Below are 8,086 nucleotides of genomic sequence, written 5' to 3' on the forward strand. Positions count from 1 at the left end.
AGAGAGAGAGAGAGAGAGAGACAGAGACACACCCACATGCACACCCAAGGACAATTTAAAGATCCCAATCCACCTAACCCGCATGTCTTTGGACGTGGGAGGAAACCGGAGCACCCGGAGGAAACCCACGCAAACACGGGGAGAACATGCAAACTCCACACAGAAAGACCACGGGAATTGAACCCACGACCTTCTCGCTGTGAGGCAGCAGTGCTAACCACTAAGCCACCGTGCTGCCCATCATAAAGTTTTAATATCTTTTATTTAACAAACAATGGATTGATATGATCCTGAAACCCTGAATTGTGAATTATTCTTAATGCTCTTTTTTGAAGGATGATTGTCATGTAGTTTTATAGTTATTACCCCAAACTTCAGCACAGTACATCAAGTAAGGTGCAATCAATGCACAATACAGAGTGTGTAATGATTTACCATCTAGAATGTACTTTGCCTTATTTTATACTGAAATAATTTTGGATGTTTTCTTTTGAATATGTTGAATATGCACTTTTCAGTTAATTCTATCATCAATAATCACACCTAACAACTTATTCTCCTTGACACAATCTCAAGTATATTTAACTGCATTTGTACATCCTGTTTATAATTTCCAAATAGCATACTTTTAGTTTTAGACCAATTTAATGACAATTTGTTAATGTCAAACCAACTCTTCAACTTTATCATTTCAGTTATCAAATCAAACAATAATTGCTGCAAATTCTCTCCAAAACACAACAGGTTTGTCATCAGCAAAGAGAACTGCTTTAAACACATTGGAAACTTTATATAAATCATTAATATATAAAATAAATAATTTTGGTCCCAGCACAGAGCCCTGGGGAACCCCGCAAACGATGTCCAGATATGCAGAACAGCAGTCCCCGATTTTAACAAATTGCTTCCAGTTTTGCAAATAACTTTTAATCCAATTCAGAGCCACTCATCTAATCCCATAAAGTTCCAACTTTTGAAATAATATGTTATGATTGTGTCGAAAGCCTTTCTTAAGTAAACAAATAGACCTATTACTAATTCCCTTTGGTCCACGTTTATTGATCTCTTTGATTGCATTGCTCAAAGCCAAAGCAGTGGACGTTTTTGCTCTGAACCCATATTGACTGTCATCAAGCAGGTTGTGTAGTTCAATACATCTATCCTGTCTGTTATTGTAAAGTTTTTCCAGTATCTTAGAAAATTGTGACAATAAAGACACAGGCCTGTAGTTAGTAAAAAGATGTTTGTCACCAGATTTAAATAAAGGTATCACCTTTGCCACTTTCATACCATTTGGAACAATTCCAGTTTGAAACAATTAAATATTTATGTTAATGGTTTAGCAATTTCTGCAACCATTGGCATACGTGCCATGAGATGTTTTGTATTACGGGAGGAAACTTGTCATGCGATGTTCCCCCCACCTTTAGGACAAGTTTCACAATGTGGGTAGGGCTTCTCCTAATAAAAAGAGTGAGCATGCGCAGCAGTCCTCAGTGCTCTCAGTGGTACTACGTGTACGGACTGTCTGCACTCCTCGCGAGCTTCAATTGATATTCTGTCTCACTGGTGTTCTTGACTCTGTTTGTCTTGCTAAAGGTGAAAATACCCAACACTTCCTGATACAACTCCACATTACAACCCCTGGCAAAAATGATGGAATCACCGGCCTCGGAGGATGTTCATTCAGTTGTTTAATTTTGTAGAAAAACAGCAGATCACAGACACGACACAAAACTAAAGTCATTTCAAATGGCAACTTTCTGGCTTTAAGAAATACTATAAGAAATCAAGAAAAAAAAATTGTGGCAGTCAGTAACGGTTACTTTTTTAGACCAAGCAGAGGGAAAAAAAATATGGAATCACTCAATTCTGAGGAAAAAAAATGATGGAATCATGAAAAACAAAAGAACGCTCCAACACATCACTAGTATTTTGTTGCACCACCTCTGGCTTTTCTAACAGCTTGCAGTCTCTGAGGCATGGACTTAATGAGTGACAAACAGTACTCTTCATCAATCTGGCTCCAACTTTCTCTGATTGCTGTTGCCAGATCAGCTTTGTAGGTTGGAGCCTTGTCATGGACCATTTTCTTCAACTTCCACCAAAGATTTTCAATTGGATTAAGATCCAGACTATTTGCAGGCCATGACATTGACCCTATGTGTCTTTTTGCAAGGAATATTTTCACAGTTTCTGCTGTATGGCAAGATGAATTATCATCTTGAAAAATGATTTCATCATCCCCAAACATCCTTTCAATTGATGGGATAAGAAAAGTGTCCAAAATATCAACATAAACTTGTGCATTTATTGATGATGTAATGACAGCCATCTCCCCAGTGCCTTTACCTGACATGCAGCCCCATATCATCAATGACTGTGGAAATTTACATGTTCTCTTCAGGCAGTCATCTTTATAAATCTCATTGGAACGGCACCAAACAAAAGTTCCAGCATCATCACCTTGCCCAATGCAGATTTGAGATTCATCACTGAATATGACTTTCATCCAGTCATCCACAGTCCACGATTGCTTTTCCTTAGCCCATTGTAACCTTGTTTTTTTCTGTTTAGGTGTTAATGATGGCTTTTGTTTAGCTTTTCTGTATGTAAATCCCATTTCCTTCAGACGGTTTCTTACAGTTCGGTCACAGACGTTGACTCCTGTTTCCTCCCATTCGTTCATTTGTTTTGTTGTGCATTTTCGATTTTTGAGACATATTGCTTTAGGTTTTCTGTCTTGACACTTTGATGTCTTCCTTGGTCTACCAGTATATTTGCCTTTAACAACCTTCCCATGTTTGTATTTGGTCCAGAGTTTAGACACAGCTGACTGTGAACAACCAACATCTTTTGCAACATTGCGTGATGATTTACCCTCTTTTAAGAGTTTGATAATCCTCTCCTTTGTTTCAATTGACATCTCTCGTGTTGGAGCCATGATTCATGTCAGTCCACTTGGTGCAACAGCTCTCCAAGGTGTGATCACTCCTTTTTACATGCAGACTAAAGAGCAGATCTGATTTGATCCAGGTGTTAGTTTTGGGGATGAAAATTTACAGGGTGATTCCATAATTTATTCCTCAGAATTGAGTGAGTCCATATTTTTTTTCCCTCTGCTTGGTCTAAAAAAGTAACCGTTACTGACTGCCACAATTATTTTTCCTGATTTCTTATAGTGTTTCTTAAAGCCAGAAAGTTGCCATTTGAAATGACTTTAGTTTTGTGTCATGTCTGTGATCTGCTTTTTTTCTACAAAATTAAACAACTGAATGAACATCCTCCGAGGCCGGTGATTCCATAATTATTGCCAGGGGTTGTACATGGAGAAATGTGGCAGGGGTGGGATTTGAACCCAGAACCTTCTGCACTGAAACCAAGTGCATTAACCACTTGGCCACCACTCAGTGATGAAACTGAGCCATGGAGGGGGGAAAAAAAAAAAAAAATTGAAAGCTCTTGGCAAGGCCGTGGCGGGGTCTGGTGGTTGTCCCCCAGGAAAATGTGAAATCTCAAATGCATTCTGGTTAGGACTGTAGCTATCAATTATTTTAGTAATCGAGTATTCTATCGATTAATCAAGTAATCGGATAAAAAGTACTTTTGCGTTTTAAACAAAATCAATAGTCCAGGGCTGTCCATAAGCAATGGCACAATGTCACTGCGCTAAAGTGTTGGCATTTTGCTGAAATGGCGACATGATGTGGCCATATTTTGTTTTCTCCAATTTGCAAAAATTAACCATTTTCAAGTTTTTTTTTTTTGTAATAAAGGTTGATGGACTGGGTCCCAGCATTAATTCTTTTTATCCCTCTTTCTCTTCAGCAGATGCATTTCAGCTGGAGGTTGAACATGCAGCATCAGTCAGTTTTTTTATTATTATTATTTTATTTAAGTTACCGTGTTTGTGAAGTGTTGTGTGTTGCCCAAAAACGCAAAAATTAAAAAGTCAAACACTCAGTGTGAGTCTGAGGTAAACACAGAAGAAAGAGTGGACTTCTGCTGTTTGTCAATGCAGAGAGAGACAGAGCTGTGACTCGTCTGGTCTGACAGCCCCTCACACTGGGCAGAGAGAGACAGAGCTGTGACTCGTCTGGTCTGACAGCCCCTCACACTGGGCAGAGAGAGACAGAGCTGTGACTCGTCTGGTCTGACAGCCCCTCACACTGGGCAGAGAGAGACAGAGCTGTGACTCGTCTGGTCTGACAGCCCCTCACACTGGGCAGAGAGAGACAGAGCTGTGACTCGTCTGGTCTGACAGCCCCTCACACTGGGCAGAGAGAGACAGAGCTGTGACTTTAAATGCACAGTGAGTCTATTTCAGATGATCACCGTGGACCATCTTTCTCTTCAAAGGCTTTATTTTTACGTGTCACGCTGAAAAGCAGTAGCTATCATTGCTAATTTGATTAGCTGTTATGCTTGCCTTTTTTTTTTCTGCGGACGTTGCAGCGCCACACACAGGCCTGGCATATATACTACAACATTAAACGAAGCTTCGAGGCACAGAATTTGCCTCGAACATTTTTTGTAATTGAATTATTCAAGTTACTCGACTCATCGTTTCAGCCCTAATTGTGGTGCTTTCTCAGGTCTGTTTACCCACCAAAAGAATCTCCAAAATTTTTTTTTTTGTTTGGACAGATCACTTTTTCCACCCCAGATAAGGTGGTAAACCTCAGTAGTACAGCATAGAAGTCCTTCTGTTTCAAGTGTATGGTACCATAGACAGTATGCACACACTATGCAAATTAAACATTATGCAAGGGACACAGAAATTGAGTTTTTATAAAAGGAATTCTGTAACTTTATATCAGCAATAAATAAACATGTTAATTAAGTAACAGGGCCTGTAAATTATTTCTTTAAATAAGGAAAGTTAGTATATATACAACTTCATTACTGGCAGATTTTTCTGTATTTTCAAATTATATCCCAAATAGAACAGAGAATTTCTTGCCAGAAATTTTGAATATTTTGCTTGCTGAATGTGAATTTTAGAATCTACTGGCACAAGACACTGAACAATCTTATTTAACCATTATAGTACAAACCTCTGGATACGGATTGGGCTGATGTGAATCAACTGCAGGCAAACACTCAACCCACTGGTCAGATGGAGAATTCACTGATTCAACAACTCTTAAGGCAGCAGGCATGGTTGCTGTTGGGGGGGGACAAACAATAATCTGGAAATATTATCAAACTTATCTTCATAAAATCTCTTTCTGGGCACTGACATTACTTAAACTTTAATTGCATCAACACCTAATAAAAGACAGAGTATATATTTTAGTCATGGTCATAAAAAGTTATGTACATTTTAAATTTAGCATTTATTTAAGCAAATTAGTCCCTTTGAGATTGAGACCTCTTTTACAAGTGAGACATGGACAATTATAAAGTTTCCAATTCAGCCAACCTGCATGTCCTTGGAAGTGAGATTCCCACACACACCTTACTGACACCTTTAGACTCCTGGTTTAATACCAGAATAGATAAAACATGGACAAAATATTAATTAGGCCTGTGCCTCTCTGTGGCTAACGTTAGCTCCGTGCTAGTCAAAAATGTGTTGGTTTGGTTCCCATTAGTCCATGTCTGGCATAATCAAGCTTCAATCAAGTTCTGTCTTTTCTGGCTAAAACAGGTTTGTGCTCACATCAGGTTCCGTTACCTTAAAGTGTCTTCTGATAGTCACAGCGTCGTGATGACTGTAGGAAGGCCCCGCCATTTGAAGCTAGCTGCTAACTCGTGGTAGCTTTGTGGTGGTTTTGTGTGATGAATCCCAGTAGAGCCTCCAGCATTAGTCTCCTCTTCTGCTCAATGATCTCTTAATCATAGTATAGAGACTGAACAGGCAAATTAACGTCTTGAACATAAACTTTTATTTGCCAAAAGAGAATGGAAAGCATGCGGCCCTGGTAGTTAGCTAAGTCGTCGTCGTCTTCTTCTTCTTCTTTTCTCATGTTAAACAGCGGGTTTTAACCCAACTCGGTGCACTACTGCCACCAACTGTTTGGTGGAGAGCACTGCAAGCTTCTTTTTTTTTGACCAGAATAAGTATGTTGTATTTTACATACAGAAATGATTGTATCCAGGTCTTACAATTATATTGTGTACAATGTACATGTTTTACCCTGGATAATTATAATATCATGCCTCACTGCAAACATGAATTAAGCAGCTGATATTAAAGGAATCAGAAAGCAAGAAATATGTTGTAACAATTATGTGGTAACAATTTCCACCAAATGAGGCCTGAGTGAAACACTAAACCCTGGACAAATGTTCATTCTGGACATGTTAAATCTAGTTGTTGTTCTACTGTAACATGTGTGACTGTTATATTCATCTCATGTTCAAACATGTTTGAACTGCAAGTTGTGAAATGACCAGTAAAAAATATTATTTGTCTGTGAGCTGTTTTATTTAAATGTTAATGTTTCCTGCTCATGTATGTTGAAAACATTATTTTGTAAATCAATTTTTAATACCTTTAATGTATTTTTCCCTATTTACAAAAATGTTAAAGATATTATGCTTTTATAAAATTTGGCAAAATGTATATAACTCAGGCCTGTGGGACGTCTGGATAATAAGCTGCCATTGCAATCTGTTTCCATAAAAAAACAAACAAAAAAACAAACAAACATATTTTTGGTAGCTCTGTAGTGACTTAAATTAGTTTGCAAAAATTAATATTCCAATTAACAGAGTGCATGTTTATGCAAGTTGCCCCAAGACATGTTTCTGAGTTAGCTCTGTCAGTTTATCACAGTAATCTTGAAATTATATATTCAGTAGGCCTGAATAAATCATAAATTGACAAATTGTTGGTTACCATGGTAATCAGAGTGTTTAAATTATTTCCTATTGTTCATTCTACCTATGATTGCACACATAATTTAAATGGAGTCCGTTAACTTTCTGTAGGCAGTAAATGATATTTAATGTTTTTCTGTAATAAGAAATTTTATAAAATTTTAGAATATAGATACTTTTATTTAGAGGTAAGCTTTACACGTACAACATGAACGTTATGTGAATGTTCACAAACACACTGAACATTAAACATACATTCTATAAACATCTGATTGATTTTTGCAAATGTTTGCTTACATGTTTGTCTAATGTTTGCTTCCATGCAAACATTAGACAAACATGTAAGCAAACATTATATGAATGTTCGCAAACTTGCTGAACAGTAAAAGAAACATTCTATGAACGTTCAGTTGATGTTTGCAAATTTTCGCTTCCATGCAAACATTAGACAAACATCATAAACATTACATGAATGTTCGCAAGCTTGCTGAACAGTAAACAAACATTCTATGAACGTTTGTTTGACATTCGCAAATGTTCGCTTCCGGGTGGGCAGCTCTCAGTTCTCCTTCAAGACTGGCTCGGGAAACTGCAGCTCCCTATTTTCACCACCTGGAGCGGGCTAACTCATCCCCAGCGCAGCACTTTTATTTGTCCTTATAAATAAATATTTTTTCTTTTGCAAACCACTCTGTGTCTTGCTCCCTAGCATTTGGGTCCATTGCCTGAATCGGTCAGGTCCCGTCCAGACCTCTAACCTTAACAGTATAATTGTAAAGTGGTTTGAGCTTCTGATGTAGATGGAAAAGCGCTATATAAATGTAGCCCATTTATCATTAATAAAGCAAAATTACAAAGACACTCATGAACATGATGAGTGTTATGTAAATGTCAGACCACAATTGCAGAACCCCAACCACTTTTTAAAACACAGTAGTTCACAAAACTACTGCAGATGTTTGAAGATGTTTGTGAGGTCAGATCTCAGCTTCAGTCTGCCGACTATGGATGTGACAGTTGGTTATGAAAAGATGTATGAGTGGATGATTGGACAGTCTTGAACGTGCTACAGCAAATGGAGTGATTGAGCGGTGGAGGGGTAAGGGTTTTAGGGTGGGTTTTACCGTTTTTAGGATGGCTGCCTTCACTGCAGGGTCATTCGGGTGCACAGAGTTCTCCAACTTGATCCTCAGTTTAAGGACTCGTCTCATCACTGAAATATTGTACAAAATTACATCTTTATTCAAATGACTCTACA

At 38.0% G+C, this 8,086-nt stretch overlaps 1 long non-coding RNA gene across 1 annotated transcript in view; it reads right to left on the reverse strand.

The window, feature by feature from the left end:
• LOC117508872 overlaps positions 1–5,808 on the reverse strand; it is a 73,537-nt gene extending 67,729 nt beyond the window's left edge. Inside the window, exon 1 of the long non-coding RNA XR_004560221.1 lies at positions 5,681–5,808. This is a non-coding gene — a long non-coding RNA (uncharacterized LOC117508872). The remainder of the gene's footprint in view (positions 1–5,680) is intronic.
• Positions 5,809–8,086: the final 2,278 nt, after the last annotated feature.

The sequence above is a fragment of the Thalassophryne amazonica genome, chromosome 4 (genome assembly GCF_902500255.1).
Source record: "Thalassophryne amazonica chromosome 4, fThaAma1.1, whole genome shotgun sequence".
Taxonomy (NCBI): domain Eukaryota; kingdom Metazoa; phylum Chordata; class Actinopteri; order Batrachoidiformes; family Batrachoididae; genus Thalassophryne; species Thalassophryne amazonica.